Source organism: Vombatus ursinus, unplaced genomic scaffold, assembly GCF_900497805.2.
Source record: "Vombatus ursinus unplaced genomic scaffold, bare-nosed wombat genome assembly UNPS02006874.1, whole genome shotgun sequence".
NCBI classification, from domain to species: domain Eukaryota; kingdom Metazoa; phylum Chordata; class Mammalia; order Diprotodontia; family Vombatidae; genus Vombatus; species Vombatus ursinus.
Window position 1 is genome coordinate 9,885,863 of NW_020946652.1, and position 17,090 is coordinate 9,902,952.

General features: G+C 47.5%; 1 pseudogene; it reads right to left on the bottom strand.

Moving 5' to 3' along the window:
* Nucleotides 1-3,177: 3,177 nt before the first annotated feature.
* On the bottom strand, nt 3,178-15,564 carry LOC114033367 (annotated as a pseudogene).
* Between the last annotated feature and the right edge of the window lie 1,526 nt (nt 15,565-17,090).

Below are 17,090 nucleotides of genomic sequence, written 5' to 3' on the forward strand. Positions count from 1 at the left end.
GAAGGAAGGATCCTAAAAAAAAAATGAGAACCTGACTTGGAAAATGAGCCCTTCTGGCTCTTAAAATACTTTAAAATAAGAAAATTTCACTTTCTTTAGAATTATGCAATTTTATATGTTAAACCCTTGATCCAATTTTGAGAATTTATTACTAAAACATACTTAAAACCTGAATTTCTCATTAGAAACATTTGGAAGTGAATCATATACTTATGTATATATCTTAGCTCTTAGAGAAAACATTCTAATCCTGTTGCTTTCTCAAATTTTACTATTTTCCATCTCCTTCTTCAGCTCACTTTACAAATGAGGAAACTAAGGCAAACAAAGTGACTTACCCAGGATCACACAGCTTTGTAAGCATCTGAAGCCAGATTTGAACTCAGGAAGATGAGTCTTCCCAACTCCAAGACCAGCACTCTATCCACCGCACCACCAAACTGCCACAGTTTAGACCTAAGTTATTATTTCTCTCATGTTCAAATAACAATTAATAGTGAACAAAAATATAAGGACATTTTATTTATCCTTCATTTAGAAATTAAGAATAATGGTGGAGGTGGGGCTTGGTGATGGGAGTAAAACCTTACTCACAGGTCCCTCATTGTTTTTTATCTCCCTTTCCATGTTTTAATTAATTTACTTAAGTGGGTTTTTTTTTTTACTTAATTTACTTTTTGTTTGTTTGTTTGTTTGTTTGTTTTTAGCTAGGCAGTGGGGTTAAGTGACTTGTCCAGGGTCACACAGCTAATAAGTGTTGTGTGTCTGAGGCTGGATTTGAACTCAGGTCCTCCTGAATCCAGGGCCCGTGCTCTATCCACTGCACCACCTAGCTGCGCCTTAATTTACTTACTTTTAAATTGTTCCCTGATTTAAACAAGCTTTTCTCTTTTCATGTTCAGGAAAGGGTTTAATAAGAGGCAATCTTAAGCACTAGATAAATTTAAACAGAAAACTTTAAACCCATTTTTTATCTTTTTCTCTTATCAGTGAAACCATCTTCCTTCATGGCACTAACATCAGATCTGTAAATCTCCAGGGAAAGTGATCAGAGGTCTAAGCATTGTTTTCCCTGCAACTTTCACAGAGTCTTATTCTTAGTTTTCCTTAGGACAAATTCTACAGAATGGCACCCTAAAACACTAAGATATTTCAGGATTTGTTAAGCTTCTGCTAAGGACCTTATCAGACAAGACAAAGAGAAGGGGGTGAGTTCCTGGAGCTACCTAAAGTTAGCTTGGAAAAAAGGAAAAACTGTTGTGAGTGATTTATAACAACTAAGAAGACAGAATCCCAACTCTAAGGTTTATTGTCAAGGCAGGCATAATAACATGGGCAGCTAGATGGCACGGTGGATAGTCAGGAAGACCTGAGTTCAAATCCAGCCTCAGACATTTACTAGCTGTTTGACTCTGGGCAAGTCACATAACTCTGCCTCAGTTTGTGATAAGAATCTATCTTTTATCTTGATAAGACTTTATTTCAGCCTCCCAGGAAATAAACTACACCTTTTCTTTTTCTTAGCTCTTTTTTCAGTGATCACAAGTAACTTTTCTCCCCTCAGAATACACTTTACTTGCTAGCTTCTGTGGATCCATCTTGAGAATCACTCCATTTTGTTCACACATATATGTCTGTAGTCTCCTGTTAGTGCTTGCAATGCAAGTAACCCAAAATAGGATGTGTTGGGATAGCCAACCCTCCTCTCCCAGCCTATTACGAAGAAACCCCTAACCCTGAAACTGGGCAAAAGGGTTATTGTACCACATCAGCCTCAAGTGCCAGCAACAGGGACCTTGGCCAATCCACTTGTACCCCATCCCCACTCCTCCCTGGCCCTATCAAAGCATTGTTCCCCAACAGGAGAGCCACCCCTCCTGTGGAACTCAATAAACCTCGCTTTGGTTTACAAACATCTTGTCTGGCTCCCTGGTTATTCCCATCATCTCCCACGCTGCTCACAAACTCTTAATGGAATTTTCTTTATAACATATCACTCGCATCTGTTCTGATGAGGAAATTTCACGTCACCTTCTCTCTTTCTCCTCTAGAGATCCTGATATCTCTCTGACAGAACACATCACGTCTCTGATTCCAGAAGGAAAAGCATTTCATAGTCCACTTGCAAATATAGAAAGCTGTTCTCGATATTCCACTGGGCTTTTCATGACTATGGTTCTAAGTTGACTCTGACTCTCATAAAGGGGAAATCCTTACTCTATGCTTCAGTTTCCTCCTGTGAACCCTCCCAGTAAAAGTAAGGTTAGCCCAGAGCTCAGGGGCCTGGGGCCAGGGTTCTCTCAGCATTTTGTCTTTGCTTCTCTATGTGCCTAGTGCCTAGCATACTACCAGGTATACAGCAGTAAAAACAAAAGCTAGGTCAGGGTTAGGAAAAACATGGGATCTCATGTTACCTTCAACACTTCTCACCATATAACTATGGGTTAGGTCACTTAGGATCAGAGACCTACCCCTCTAAGCCTCAGTTTCTTCCTCCACAAATTGGGGATAATAATACAGTAGCTCCTGCCACACATGGTTGTTGTGAAGACCAAGTGAGATGCCTGTGAAGTGCTGCAAACAGCAGAGACAAGGGGAATGGCCCCTGTTACTAATTTTTCTATTTTGTTCTGTAGATCGCAAGTTCCTTGAGGACAGGCCCATCTCCCTAGCACCTACCACATGCCTGACCCAGGTCTAGGACACAGGCCACCACCCGCAGGCAGACTGGGACCTCACCTTGTCCACGGAACGATGAGTAGAGAGCTGAAGGCCAGGGAGAGGCGATGGCTGGCCAGGCCAGGGCTGCGTGTGTGAGACAAAGATTGCCCATCCAGGCAGCGAGGGTGGGCAGGAGCACCATGATGGAAACAGAGTTCAGAGGCAGCTCCAGGGTGGCCTTGAGGTAGGGATGAGTGTCTGGCAGCTCTGAGGGACTGAGGCATTGGCACCATGACTTTCGGACCTGGGCCCACCTGATACACACTTCAACAGGGATTAAATGTTTGCAGGGCACTCCCCACAGCTGCCCTGTACAAGACTTATCCTCCCCATTTCACAGATGAGGAAACTGAGGACCAGCCAGAGAAGGTGCCTCACCAATAAGTGTAGGCCTGAGCCTGGAGCCCAGGCTCCTCCCAACTTCTGATCTGACACTGAGGCCCCAATCAAGAAGGCTCAGTTGGAGCTGGGAGGGAGGCGTCTGGCAGGTGGCCTCCCCATGAGCCACGCCCTGTTGTTCCTGTGGGGCTGAAGCAAGATGATAACACACCTGGGCAGGAAGATGAAGCCCAGCAGAGCGGCATTGGAGGCTAGGATGCTGAAGGACTGGACGGCCGCCACAGCCCGCTCCCTGCTGTGGATCTGGGCAGGCAGAGAGGCCAGCCAAACACTCACACATACCGCCAGGCTGAACGTGAGAAGGTGGGCTTCCCCAAAGCTGCCAGGAAGCTGGCGTGTCCGAAGGACCAGGACAAAGCCAGCCAAAGCCAGTAGGCCCAGGATGCCCCAGAAACCAGGAGGCAAGGCCTCACGACACTCGGGTGAAACTATGTTGGGGGCCAACAATGTGCTTCTGCTCTGGCTTTTGGGGGTGACCCCCAACCAGACAACACAGATACAAACCTGGGCCATGAGGGGCCCTGCGACCATGGCCCGAGGCAGGCCAGACCCCAGACACATCTGAAGGGAGCCACCTGGCCGAACCGCTCAGAAGGCCACAAGGACAGCAGCTGTCCTGGCCAGCACACAGGAGACTGCCACGGTGAAGGTGATGCTGAGGGCCACCTGGCGGAGGCTGCAGTCAAAGGGACCCCGGCGACCAAGGAAGAGAAGGGAGCTGAGGCTACTGAGGAGAAAGGAGGTGAGCAGGAGGGCACTGAGCCCTGGGCTGCTGGCCCACACCAGGGGAGTGCGGTGGCGGCAGACAAAGACCACCAGGAACCACTCCTGTAGCCAGAGACACACAAACCCCCAGGGAGGCCAGAACAGCCCCAAGGGGCTCCCCAAATTGGAGGAAGACATCAGGCTGCAGCTCACAGCGATCCCTTGCTGGGCTGGGCCACAGGGTGTCATCAGAGCACTCCTTGCATGCAGGAGCATCTGCTGAAAAGAAAGGGCCTTGTAGGAGTGCATGGCCACTCACCCCAGAGTAATGACCCCTGCAGCAGTGGGCTTGGCCTTTGACATAGGGCAGCAGCCCAGGAGAAAGGCCTATCTACCACGTCTTCACAGGGTTACAGCATCGGGTGTGTGCTGCCCACGTATGTCATGTGTATGTCCACATGGGTTAACTAAATGGGGCTTTTTCAGGAAGCATGGAAAGATGTCCCTGGAACATGGCTCGTGCCTTTCCAAAGGAGGCTCTGATTCCTGTCTGCAGGAGAGCAGGAGAAGTGACCCAAGGAACTGCCAACTCTGACCTAGACGACAATTCTATCTGTCTTTTCCCTCTAAATATTCCTGGGATAGACGTAGGATTTAGGGTTAGTCTAAAGCTGCTTTCCTGACAGCAACCTCTTAACAGTGCCCCAATCTTCTACCCATGAGCTTGACTCATTCTCACAAAAGACCGTCAAAAAAAAAGCAAATACTGAGTAAGCCCATTTACTCAAGTTAAAAGCAAATAAAAATCAGATAATTTCTACAGATGAGAAGATAACAGAAAATACACAAATGAGTGAGATCACTCAGCCAAGAGAGAGGCCCCAATCTGTTCTAAGGGGAAGTTCCTTGTTTCCGGGGAGGGAAGCCGCAAGTCAGAGAAGCCAGTTTTCCCACACTTCTGCCCTACCAGGTCTGTTTCTTTCCATGTGCCTAGAGCTGGTCCCCTAGACACACAGACACTCTCAAAGAAAGAATGCATAATGTCCCCCTTCTTCAAAGCTCACACACCAAATTGGGCCTAAGCAACACCTCCCAAAGATGCCTCAGTCTTGAAATCCAGGTTATATTACACTTGAAGATTTCTCAGAGGAAAAAAATAATTGGGGCAAATTTCTCAGATAAAGGTTTTACTTTTAAGATATTTAGGGAACTGATTGAAATTACATAAATAAAAACCATTCCCTGATTGATAAGTGGTTAAAGGATGTGAATAGGCAGCTTTTGGAGGAAGAATTCTATGCTATCCATAACCATGTGGGGAAAAAATGCCCTAAATCACTTGTAATTCAATAAATACAAGTTTTTAAAAACTCTGAGGTTCTACCTCACACCAATTAGATTGGTGAAGTTGACTAACACTAGAGGGGCTGTGGGAAAACCAGTACATGAATGCTCTGTTGGCGGAGCTGGAAATTGGTCCAGTCATTCTAGAAAGCAATTTGTAGTTATGTCCTAACAGCTATTGAATTGGGTATACCTTTTGATCCATGGATATCCATGTCAGGTCTATACCCACAAAGAGATCAAAGAAAGAGTTAAGGGATCCATAGGTACAAAAATATTTGTAGCAGATCCTTTTTTGGTGGCAAAGAGCTGAAAATTTAGAATTGAAAATTGGTATTCGTCAGTTGGATGAGGGCTGAATGAGTCATGGTCTATGATAGTGATGGAATCCTATTGGGCTGTAAGATATGGTAAAGGGGATGGCTTCCAGGAATCCAGGAAGACTTGTATGAAATATTGCAGAGTGAAATGAGCTTAGAACTGGGAGAACAATGTATACAATTACAATATTGCAAAAAACAAAGACCTTTTAAAGACTTCAGCACTCTGACCAACACAATGACCAACCACAATTGCATGGATGATGCAATACACTAACTACCTCCCAATAGAGATGATGGACCCAAAGTCTATTGGACGTGGTCAATGGGGGAGAGAGGTTGTTTCACTAGACTATATATTTTTGTAAAAAGGGTTTTGTTTTTTCATGCTCTCTCATGGTGGTAGTGGGGGAGATGATAGGGAGAGAAATTGGATCTTCAATTGAAAATAAAGTAAAATTTAATTTTGAATTTATAAAAAATTAGCTTATAAAAGGGTCCCAGAGATCTACTCTAATTGGTTCTTATCATAGATAAAGAAACTAAGGTCCCTAGAGATGGCAGTGATATGCTCAAGACCAGGCATGTAGTGAGTAGCAGAGCTGGTATTTGAACCCAAGTTCTCTTGTTCCAGAGCCAAGACTCTTGCCAATCCTCTCCTACCTCGCTCCCCTCATTCACAGCTTTCCAAAGCTCCCAGACAGGCAAACATGGAAGACGGTGTTTCTCCTAGAGCCAACTGAGGCTTTCGTAATGTCCAGGTCCTTCCTGACCAAGCTGCACCAAGAGTTCTTTCTCAAAGACCTAGCCTCAAGCCCAATTCACTCTGGAGCTCATAGATTGGACAATAGGTTCCTGCCCAAGCACTACTTAATGGTTATTTTTTGGGCCCTCCTTGCTCCAGTGAATGTAAATAGTAACTGTTTCTCTTTTGGCCAACAACCCTGAAGGTCTTCCCCTCCCAGTTTGATTTTTTTTTTTTAATTAAAGGGGCCATCCCTGGACTCACTTATTAAAGAGGTCTATTCACTGAATTGGCATTACCTCACTCAAAGTGAGAACCTGAAAAGACCTTAGCTTAAAAGGGCCAGGGTCTCCCACTGTATCCTGGGCCATCTCCAGTCATCCTGAAGAATATCTGGCCACTAGACCCAGAGGGCTCAGGAGAAGAAAGTGAGGCTGGTGACCTTGCACAGCCCTCCCTCACTCAAATCAAAGTCAACTGAAGTCATGTCATCATCTTCCTTGATGTCATGGGCCTCTTCGAGAATGAAGAACAAACACAAGTCCCAGAGTGCAAAAGGCAGTAGTTGGGGATCAGCCAGCAGGGGCTAGGTGAACATCCTTAGAATGTTGTGTAAATATGGGGATGCCAATCAGGTACCCTCAGCCCCTGAGGTCCCATCCAGCTGGGAGATCCTAGGACTGAGTGGACTCAGTGGACAAAGCTAGCATGCTCAGGAACTTTGTTCAGCCAGCCACAGAGAGGTCCAGTTCTTTGTGAGGAGAAACCCCCACATACACACACGCATGTATGCATGAACACACAGAGGCAACTTTACAGCTGGCCATGGTCATAAGGACTATGTCCTTTCCTGTCTCTGATGTGTTACCACTCACACCAACCTAGCAAGCCTGGGGTGTATGGACCATTAATCCTGCCTCCCAGATATGAGAGCTGACACCTGGGACAGGCTTTGTCTAGTCCCACAGTTAGGACATTCATAGACCTGAGGCTTCTCCGCTCCAAGTAGAGCAAAAGATGTCTCTCATGCAGGGCTCGGCCTGCAGGACAGGGAAAGACCTGAGCATAGAACAGACATGGGATAGAAAGAACAAGACATAGCTAGTCTCTGGACTGAGGAAAAAATTTCCATGGAAGCTGTGGAGTGAGGGACAGTCAGAAGTACAACTTCCTTCTCACTTCCCACTCCCCCACCCCCACCCCAGTCCACCCCCCTCCACCCCCATGCCCCAGGGTAAAGTGAAGGGATTATGCTAGACAATATCTGAAGTCTCTCCCATTTTAAATCTATGACCCTATGACTGCTTCCTGGAAGAGCAGGTTCTGTCTTGGAAAGACCCTCACCTTTGTGTTCAGACACCTGTCCCACAGGGCACTGGGGATAAGCAAAACAGCAGCTTGCCTGGCTGATCTGGGAGGTCCTCCAGGTTCCAGGAGGGCAGATCGCCTGGCAGATAGAGGAAGAGACCTGGGGGTGTGGTATGGGAATATCACCTCATTAATCCAGGAGACTCTTTACTCCTTCCTCCCTCCAACCTTCCATTCCATCCCCAAAGCCACCCCGCCCCCGGTATCTCCCTCAAACCAATTATGAGCCACTAGTCCACTCTGTCCATGGTTCCTGCTACCTTCCTAACATACTGCTCTGTTCACATCATTGACCCATGTGGTACAGTAGAAAATAACATACTGGATCTTGAACCCCAGGCCTGCGCCTCTCTCAGAATCCGGGCTATGCTACTTGCTGGTTGTATGACCTTTGGCCAATTCCTTCTCTTTAAGCCTCAGTTTCTTCATCTATAAAATAGACTAGGGGCTTCTGAGGTCCTCTAAACACTGGGTCTAATATGTAGGATGAGGGCTGGGCCGTGATCAGGTTGATTAATCCACACATACAATTCAGCCAACGAGGACCAGGGTTACAGGGAAAGGGGCAAGGTTAGTGAATGCCCCAGAGCATCCTCTGGTGTGCGTGAAGTGCAGGCTTGGTGAGGATTTAGCTAAAGCCTGGGCCTCACTATTCATTGACGACTGATAGAGATCACAGCAGCCCCCAGTGGCCACAAACCAAACCCCATGGTCTCTAAGCCCTTCACCAACCAGTTTCTCTTCGTCCAGGTGCGCTCTTGTTCTTCCTAAAAACTGGTGCCCAGACCCGAACACAGCAGGGTAGTTGTGGCCTGACCACCACAGAGGGCAGAAAAGTGATTACTTCTCCTCTTCTGGACTCAATTTCCTGTTGGGGCTTCAGGTCCAACTATGGACTCATGTTTGGCTTGCTGTCCAGTAAGCTCCCTGATCTTTTTCAAATGACTTGCCGTCCAGCCATAGCTCTACTATGATGTACTGGCCAAGTTTACTTCTCAACCTTAGGGTAGATAGGGCTTTGTTGAAATGTAACTAAGTATGTGTAGCTGCTCAAAAAAAAAGTGTTAGGTGAATGAATAAATGAATGACTTTTTTTCTCTACCTGCTCTTTCATTCCTTCCAAAGCGAGTCCACTGTCATTCATCTACAGCTGGCATTCCTGGGCTGTTGTGTCATTAAATCTGACGATTTCCTGGAAGGAACGGTGGCCCCTGGGGCCACATCATAAAGAGCTGGGGGATCTCCCTGAGCGTCAAACAACATCTCTTCCCCGTAGCTATTCTGGAATCTCACTCTCCGCAGGTAGTGCAGGAGCTAGGGGCAGAGATTGGGAGACAGCAGCATAGGCCATGGGGAGCACACCTCTTTCTTTCAGTCCCATCACTCTTCTACTGCAGAGGCCTCCCCATGCCCAAGCACTCCTTCACCATCCATGCAAGGGGCCAATGGAGAGGCAGCTAAGGCTCCAGCAGGCAGAGGCTTGAGCTGAGGGCTAAGGAATTCCCACTCAGGCTCAGCCACACTATGTGACCCAGGTCAAGTCACTCCCCCCCCCACCCCCGAGTCCCAAGTTCCTCATCCATGAATGGTTGTAATTCTTACACACCCAACCTCACAGGGTTGCCATGAGGACAATAGGAAAGCAGGCAATAGTTATTTGAGCAGTGAGAAGGGGGAACTGGCTCATAGTTTGGGTGTCCTGAAGCTGCAAAGAAAGACTTTCTAAATATGTTTAATATGAATGTGTATGTAAAGCCTATATCAGATTGCATGCCATCTTGGGAAGGGGAAAAAATTTAGAATTCAATCTTATGGAAGTGAATGTTGAAGACTAAAAATTTATAAAATAATTTTTAAAAAAAGAAAGACTTCCTATCCAAGGGACTACCTTGTGGTTGTATCATCCCAAAGAGAAGAGTCGGAAGTTATTTAGTCCCCCTGGATTCATGAGGGAACCCAACTCCTTCCTTTACAGGGAAGAATATTCCAAGGTCCAGGGAAGGATAAGGGCTTGTCTGGGGTCCCACAGGGAATAAGGAGCAGAGCTATGACATGATTTGAACCAGTCTCCTCTGGCTCCAAATTCAGAATGCAATCCACTCCTGGACTGAAGATTTGCTTCCTGCAACTGTGGAGAGTGGGGTCAAACTTTCCCAGTGTCTGGTGTTTGTTTGCCCTTCCCTCAGGGCTAAGAGACTTCTGCACAGCAGAGCAGAAGATCAAACATGGCAGAGGCTAGGGATCTCTGCTAAAGGATTCTAAGGAAGTCATGAGTTGGCCTGACATTAACTATGGAGAGCTTTGTCTTCCTGGCTTGATACATCTGGCGTGAGCCAGACGATGGGAAGAACTTTTCGAATCTGGTGAGCAGTCCATGGGGACCAGTACTAGGGATACATGGGGACCGAAGGGTACCAGGAAGCCAAAGACATTGCTCAGGATTATGGGGAGCCTCAAAGCTCAGGTGTTTTTTTCTTCCCTTCTGCTCATAAAAGGCAAGAGAGCCAGAAGACAGAGAGACTCACAGAGGAGAGTTTCTTTTTTCTGCAATTTCATGGAGGGGAGCTAGTTGCCAAGGAAGTCCTTGGTCAGGGATATTGTGAGCAAATGCCTATTACCAAGACAAGTCGATAGCTTCTCTATGACTTAGAGCTGTAGAGAGCTGCCAGGGCCACAGAGATGTGAAGATATGAAGCCAGGAGGTGGCTGAGCGGGAACCTGCATTCAGATCTTACTGACATAGAGGCCAGCTCTCTAGCTACTAATCTGTGTTGCCTGAGACTTCTCTCTGAAACTTGGTGGGAATGGGGGTGGGGCAGTGTCTGTATTTCTAAAGGACAACTTAAAATATGGCAATGGCACATTCCTAGCCAGAGAAGGAATGCACCTTATAAAGACCTGGTAAAAATGTATTTACCTGGAGTCTTGCAAATTCATCCAAAAAAGTTTTAAACTGTAACAGCATATGAGAGAGAAGGAAGGATGGAAGGAAGAGAGTGGCAGAGGGTCACTCCAGGTGAGTATGATCCCACAGTATCAAGTTCTGGGCACCACACTTTGGAAAAGGTTTGCCAATGTCTAGACTTAAGAGAGCTATGGAGAAAATGTTCAAAATGAAGATAAATTTCAAAGTGTGTCTTCCCCACATTTTATTGAGAGCAATTTTTAAATATTTCCAAGCATATCACTGGGAGGAAGGCTGTGAATTCACTGGTTCAGGGAACTTCTGGAATGGAAACTCCCATCACTAATGCTTATGTGCACCTCCTCTATCATTTGTATGTCAGGAAATTTGGTCCTGCACTTCTCAGTTCCCCCAGTCAATGCTCTAAGACTGTACTAAGGGGGTGAGCCCCCAGACAATTAAGACTATATGTAAGGGGCAGGTAAGCCCTGGAACAGCTCATACCCAAAGATGACACTCCAGACTGAATTAAGGACAAAAAGAGAATTGATCAAGGGAGTTCTGAATTAGTTAGATGAATTTCCCAAAGAACATGACAGATAACAGCCAAGAACCTTTCTATAGAGGCATCCAAGGAGCACCTCCTAAGAGGGAGTGCCTTCATTGCCTGGTTGCAGAGCCTGAGAAGAGTTCCAAGCTGTTTGGCTAATGCAGGTGAAAGAGGAGCTCAGAAAGTTGGAAAAAACTAACAGACCAGTTCTTTCCATCACTCCCCTCCTCTTCTCCTCCCCCAGCCCTTCTCTCCATCTCTTCTCCCTATCTTTTTTTTTTTTTTCAGTACAAGGCTGGTGCATAAGCTCCACTGTGGGATTATCCCCAAGGCTGTGCCTTTCCTTTGGGGATATGTGCAACCACATATAAGTCAACCATGTACTTTTGCAGAAACCCTCTCAATGTCTGAGCAGCTCCGGGAAAAAAGTCTGTTTTCAGAAACTTACCTACAGGAAAGTGTGGGTGGGCAGAGGTTCCCCCTCACTAGGATACAGATTCATTCTGCTGTGGGCTCATCTTTGAGTGAGAGACAAACAGAGGCAAAAATAGAAGACGAGAAACGTGAAGAGGAAGAGAGCAAGGCAGAGAAAGGGAGGGGAAGAAGGAGTAGAGGGAGGGAGAGAGGAAAGGTGAGAGGGAAAAGAAGGAAGACCAGAGCAAGCAGGTCTGTCAGTTTACGGTTCCATTCCACACAGAGGGGCGCAGCCCTCTTTGCCCACATCATCCTGAGACTCAGTCAGTTTGTGCCAGTGCTAGTCTCTGAATCTCAACAATCAAGGTATTAGACAGCATGCGCACTCTAAGGCAAGGTGCCCCTCTGAGATCTCCATTCAGATGCCCACCCACTTTAACTCATCAGGCTGAGTGGAGAAGCCATCCAATTGACCAGCACCTCCCCTACACTCACATTTAGTCTCCTGCAGTGGCCGGTGCTATTGAGAGGTTGTGACTCTTCCTGGGAGACTAGTACTTGTCAAAGGAGAATCTGAATCTGGACCCAAGTTTCCCCACTCCACTTCTAGTCATCTACTAGATCCCATTACCTAGTGGTCAGCAAAACTGTTACAGCAGGAAAGCACTGGATAGCCTGCTCTACCCCTTAGGAATGTGTGGGGACACACACACATGTACTTTAGTTGGGGAACCTCCAAATGGCAGACTGTAGGGTCTCTTCCTGCTCTTTGATTTTGAGAATGGGGTCCAATGGCAGGGGACTGAAGAGGGAGGAGGGCAAAGGTGGAGGAGACTGGAGAGAAGAAGCTAAAAAAGACTGGGGGTCAGGGAAAGAGGCAGGAGGGGTAAGTGCAACACGAAGGCCTCTTACCTGCCAGGGCTGAAGATTGGGCACGTCTGCACACTGGCCATCCACAAAGGGTCCATCCCCAGCCTCCCAGATGGCCATATCCTGCAGTGCCTGGGCCACCCCGGACACGGCATTGGCCACAGCATAGGTCACACTTAGGTCACTCACGTCCAAAAAGGGGAGGTCCTGGCCCTGAAGAGTCTCTTCCCCAGTGCAGTGGTGTGCTCCCCTTCCAGCCTGGGTCTTGGCCTCTGCTCCTTGCACCCCTCCTCCTCCTTCCTCCATCTCTAGCAGTCCTCTGGGTTTTGCTCCTCCTGCCATCGAAGACCAACCAGAAGCGGATGAGTTAGGAAACCACTAGCGGTGGAACGTCTCCTCCCAAAAGGGCTCCAGGAACGTGTCCTCGGGTCTGCGTGCAGGGTGCAGCTGCCCTAGGAAGTCGGCGAAGCTGGGGATGCGGCCTCGATGGTCCGAGAAGGAGAGCGCGCCGCTCAGGGCCTGGCCCAGAGACAAGGTGCCCGGCAGCGCCGGGGCCCAGACTTCGCTACTAATCCACAGGTGGCCACGGCCGGCGCCCTGGCGGCCGCAGAAGCTCCTGGGCGCGGGAGAAGTCAACGAGGACGCGGGGCCAGGGCACGTGCTGCTGCTCCGAGAGCCGGGGAGCTCAGCTGCTACGTACACACACACGCCGGCCGCCTTCAGCTCGAGCCGCAGAGCCCGCACCCCGCGCTGCCCATACTCGTCGTCCTGTGCCACAAGCCCCACTGCATACCAGCCCAGGTGGGCCTCCAGGCGCACCATCCCACGAGGCCGGGCTTCGTCAGGGGGCAGCGTGCACAGGAAGGAGGGGAAGCGCTTCTTATCGCTGAGGACCGACGCGGTGGAGCCTCAGCTCACCTGGGACCAAGAGGAAAGGCACCACGTCAAGGCTGGCACCCCAGAACCAGAACCCCTGAGCCTCCACTGTCTCTGGCCTTCAAGTAGTCTGACAGTCCCCCTAAAGACGGCGCATTAGCGCTGACGTGAGGTTGGTGCTTAGGGCTCAACGAGTCCAACTTCTTCGTTTTACAGATGTAGAAACTGAGGACCAGAAACAGCGAAGATGCGTCCAAGACTCCGCCCATAAATGGAGTACAGATCCTCATCAGGCTGTTGCCGCTGCTTCCGCATCTCTTTAGGGCCTGCGCTTCCTCAACAAATGGATTCTAGATGGGAGATTAGGATAAATTCTCAGATGATGAGCGTAAGCGTGTTTAGGGGGCCGATTTTCAGGTTTCTTTCTCCTGCCATGCTACGATAGAGTCGGAGGGTTAGGGTTGGGTTAGAAATGAGAAGTTAAGGTGAGAGTTAGACCACCTCTTTGTCCACGGAATCTTAAATGGTTCCCTATCAGCTTTATGTGATGTTTGAGTACTGGAACTAAGGGTTCACCGAGGCTATTCTATTTCCCAGTCTTCCTGCCTGATGGGGGCAGCTAGGTGGCAAAGTGGATAGAATGCCAGGCCTGGTGTCAGGAAGACTCATCTTCCTGAGTTCAGATTTGGCCTCAGACACTTACTATCTGTGTAACCCTAGGTAAGTCACTGTTTGCTTCAGTTTCCTCATCTATAAAATGAGCTGGCAAACCACTCCAGTATCTTTGCCAAGAAAACCCCAAATGGGGTGACAAAGAATCAGACATAAGTGAACAACAACAACCCTTCCTGATGCCATTTTACAGTTCCAGCCCTCCTCTGTCCTGAACTAGGGTGAATGCACAATTGAGGTGAGATTTTACCTGCCTTTTGGGCACTTACAGTCTGGTTGGGACATAAGACATCAACCCAGAGACCTATCTGTGTGTCATCTGTAACCCTGTTTCTGAGGTGTGAGCAGAGATGGGGTGAGGTCTTCACTTTCTTGGTGGTATCTGAGCAGAGGCTGGACCACTCACTGGGTTTGTAAGAGAGGATGCTACTTTTGACTCTGGCTTGGAATTGATGGTCACTGTGCTCCCTCCCAACTCTCCAATGCTGTCATTCTTTCAGTCAAGCAGCAAGCACTAATTAACAAGTGCTATATGCCAGGCTGCTTGCTAAAATTGTTAGGGACACAGAAAGCGCGAGATCCGAGTCCTTGCCCTCCAGGAGCTCACATTCTAATGGCCCTACCTCTCTCAAGGTAGCCCAGGATTCATCACACCAAGCTTCTCTAGCTCGCTACTGACTCACTTTCACTTTTCAGTCAACTACAACCCCAGGAGTGGCTTGGTTGGTTTTTCTAATGGACCCCTCTCAAACTCGACCTTCCACCTTCTTGGATACATGAAGTTCAGTGCTTTCCTTTAACCCACATTAACCAGTCAACACACAATGATTAAATGTCCAGTATGTGCCGGGCACCTTACATTGTTGTCTACCAATAAATTTCACCAGATTAGATTTGGCCCAGGATTCCAACCTGTCAATATCATTCAGAATCCTGACTGTCATTCAGTGAATTCCCTTTCTCTTCTTGCTTGTGGAGATTCAGAGGGGTTTGAGCAAGAAGGGGTCTTGGAAATCGTCTGGTTCAACTTGGAGGAGTTGGTTTGGGTTTTTTTTTTTGTTTGTTTGACAGATTTTACAGAAAAGAAAACTGAAGTCCAGGCATGTAAGATAAGCTAGTGAGTTCAGCTCCTCCTCTGAGGTTACTTCCATGCCTGATTGGGAGTCTGGGGCTCAAATGTGTCGGGTATTCTTTGGCCAGACATCTCTTAGAGTCTTAGATATCTCTTTTTTGGTGTCACAGGAGGGAAAAAAAAGTAGCTATGAATTCTGAAAAGAGTTGGAAATTTTAGATATGTGTATCATCAGTTTATGAATGTGTTTCATCAGTTTCTAAGGGTATACTTCTAAGAGGAGGGGAGGTTTGAGGAAGAACTCGGTGATGGGCAGTCAGGGGGTAGGGTGGGCACTTACCTGGGGAATCCTGTAGAGGCCCAGCCATGTGGCCATGGGGGTGGAGAGTGCAGACCAATCTCTCCAAGGTTGGCAGCCAGAGGGGGCCTCAGGGAGAGCACAACCACAGTTAGGGATGGGGTACCCCTGGCCAGTCAACAAGGCCATTGTCCCCCACAGGGCCCCCAACTCAGAGCTCAGATGGCGAAACCCAGAGTGAAATTAGGAAGAAGCTGAGGGTTATTGTTGATTTCCTCAATGGTGAAGACAAAACTCTGGACCATTTGGTAATGAGCAGAGGAGAACCTAGGTTAGACAGATCCCAACCACAGGGACAGGGTAAGCTCTCCATTATGACATAAACCCCCAAATGTAAAAGACCTCAGTAGGCACCTCATCCAACCTGGATTGGACCTAGGGGGAGCCATTTCAATACCCCTGACAAAAGGCCATCTACTCACTACCTCCTGTGGGGGTGCCGCATTCACTTTTGGACAGCTCTCAGTGCTAAGAAACTTGTCCTTAGACCAAGCCTAAGTTTTTCTGTGTGGTAGCTCACCCTACCCCTAAATTTCTAGTTCTGTCCTTTGGGGCCAGTCAATCATTCAACATGCATTTATTGAGCACCTCCCATGCGCCAGGCTCTAGGCTAAGCGCTGGGGATACAGGGACAAACAAAATAGTTCTTCCCACCCCCATTCCACTTTATATTCTATCTGGTGAAACAAGAACTACAAGCAGAAACAAAAGTATACAAAGTAAACACAAGAGAATTATTGTGGAGAGATACAATCAGCAGGGCTCTCATGAAGGGTATTTGAGCTGGGCCTGGAGGGAACTGAGGCGTTTCAAGATGTGGAAGAGGAGAGAGAGGGTACGTTCTAGGGGTGAGGGACAGCCAAGGCAAATGCAGTTGGCTCAAAGAGAGCACAAAGGGGAAGATTGGAGGAAGATTGGGAAGATCTGCCATGCTAGAGGACTTTGTGTTTGCTCCCAGAGACAATAGGAAGCCATTAGAGCAAGGAAGTGGCATAGCTGGACCTGTGCTGTAGGAGAATCACTTTGGTATTGGTGGGACTTTTAGACTAGAGAGTGGAAGAGGCTGAAGTTAGGAAGACCAGTTAGGAGGTTTTTGAAACAGTTTGGACAAAAATTAATGAGGACCAAAAATAAGATGGTGTATGAGTGTGTGTGTGTGTGTGTGTGTGTGTGTGTGTGTGTGTGTGTGTGTTGATGTGATGTGATGTGATGTGATATGAAGAGAGTTCCAGAGGTGAGTGATATTGTGGGGATAGAATCTAGAAGACCACAGGGTCACAAATTTAGGGTTAGAAGGGACTTCCAAGGATGTATAATCCAACCCATCCCTACTTCTCCCTATCCTGACATTTTTTCCAACAAGGAAACTGAGCCCCTGAGAGGTTGTGATATGCCAACAGGCATACACATAGCAAGTTTCTGACTTGAGATTTGAACTTAAACTATCTGAATCTAGACCCAATACCCTTCCTACTATACCATATACCATATATATATATATATAAAATACACCATATACCATATAATATGCTTCCCTTTGAAAATTTGGTCACTGATTGCCTGGAAGATGGCTATGAGAGAAGAAAGAGTCTCATATGACTCCAAATTTGCCAATCTGTTTGACTGAAAGAATAGTAGGAGTATCACAGGAAGAAGAAAGTTCAGAGAATATGGGGGTGTATTTTGCAGAAAAGATGATAATTTTTGCTTCGAGCAAGTTGAATTTGAGGTGCTTATAGGACATCCAGTTTGATAAGTCCCAAAGGCAATT